The sequence below is a fragment of the Acartia tonsa genome, chromosome 10, assembly GCF_053477335.1.
Source record: "Acartia tonsa isolate MP-2025a chromosome 10, ASM5347733v1, whole genome shotgun sequence".
Classification (NCBI taxonomy): domain Eukaryota; kingdom Metazoa; phylum Arthropoda; class Copepoda; order Calanoida; family Acartiidae; genus Acartia; species Acartia tonsa.
The window spans coordinates 40,238,595-40,240,199 of NC_137269.1; the positions used below are offsets into that span (position 1 = coordinate 40,238,595).

The 1,605-nt window shown below is 29.8% G+C and overlaps 1 pseudogene; it reads right to left on the reverse strand.

The window, feature by feature from the left end:
* Positions 1 to 479: 479 nt before the first annotated feature.
* LOC145330918 (small nucleolar RNA U3) lies at positions 480 to 516 on the reverse strand (annotated as a pseudogene).
* Positions 517 to 1,605: the final 1,089 nt, after the last annotated feature.

Sequence of the window (1,605 nt, forward strand, 5' to 3'; positions counted from 1 at the left end):
GTGTGACTGTTGAACAGAAAAACATTTGGAGACCATTGTATTAAGGTCCTTAGGGCCATGACTTTCCTTTTAATTGATGGAAAGGAAAAAAAATATCTATATTTTTTTAAAGGCATGAAAAAAAGTGGTAGATAACCATCTCAATTTTAAAGCACGAGATAACATTAATAAATCAAAGAAATAGAGAATAAGGGGGTTGGGGGGAGGGTATGAAGAGAATGTTAAAATATTCCCTGCAGTTATAATGGGTTAATCAAATTTCTATTGATTTTTCTTACAGCGCTCATTTACATTTTTAAAGACTTTTAAGAAACATTTTTCGGCAATTAAAAACAAGGTAAATTAGATTTATAACTAGCATAGCAAAACTAGTCGATTACAATTTTTCTTAGATAAGAAAAAAAACATGTAATTAATATATAGAGTGGACAAACATTCAAATTTATACTTCAGAAAGTTCGAAAAGAAAAGAAACAAAGGATATATACTACAGAAATGATTCTGTGAAGTATAATCTATTCTTCAGAAATTCTAAGGATCTAAAGGGATAGGACAATTTTGATGTTTATTCCAAATGATGATATATCAAATATCAATGCCTTCTTATTGATATTACAATTAGTGAATGAAACCTGTTGACACTCAACTCAATGAACGAATAAAGTCCCCAAAGTTGTTAATTCATCAATTAAGCAAACTTTGGGGGACTAGTGTAATAAACAGCTAAATGTACCCTTTATCCCTGAGAAATTCTCAGGACAAACAAGTTTTTTAATATGCAAACCAAGCATTAAAAAATATGGAAAATCTTCACTTCTTAAAATGATATGAAGTATAGTAAACTAAATGTTAAAACAAAAATGCAAGAAAATGTTTATTTATTTACTTCTCTTTCAATAATATTGAAAGGGTTCTTTTCCTCTTACCAATAAAGGTATAATTATTTTTTATTCACAGACAACTGACAGTAAGACTTTGCAATATATGAATATTAAAGTCTTTTACATTGAATTCTAAGTGCAAGATTATGAATATAAATGCTTTCAAAGAATCATCATGTTATCATCGCAATTCTATTACATAAAGTGGTAAGGATTTTTTTGTCTGAAGCTAAAGATTTATTTAATTACTGAACCGATTGAGTTCTTCATTTTAGGTAGACTTCACGGGAATATTTTAAAGTATTTTATTTTCAGTCTTCTAATGATTTCAGTTTTTTTTCTCAACTTACCTACCCCTTCGACTATAAGTGTCCTAGATGCTAATGGTGAAACAGTTAAATCTTACAGGTATTTGGATTGAATCTTTAATCTATTATCTTTATTATTCCATCCCAACCCATCCTTCCCAATAACTTTCTCCACAAACTCAGAGATCTTGAGGTATAAGACAATGGCCGATAAATTCATGTACATACACAATGATGATTCTAAGAAATTACCTGTTCTGTCGATTAAAATTAGTGGTTGAAACGTTTGGACACTCAACTTAATGAACCAACCAAACAAAATTAAATAAGAGTTCTCAAAGTTGGTAAGACAACGAATAAGAACAACGTTATTACAAAACTAGGGAATTATCAGCACAATGTCCCCTCCCTCCCTG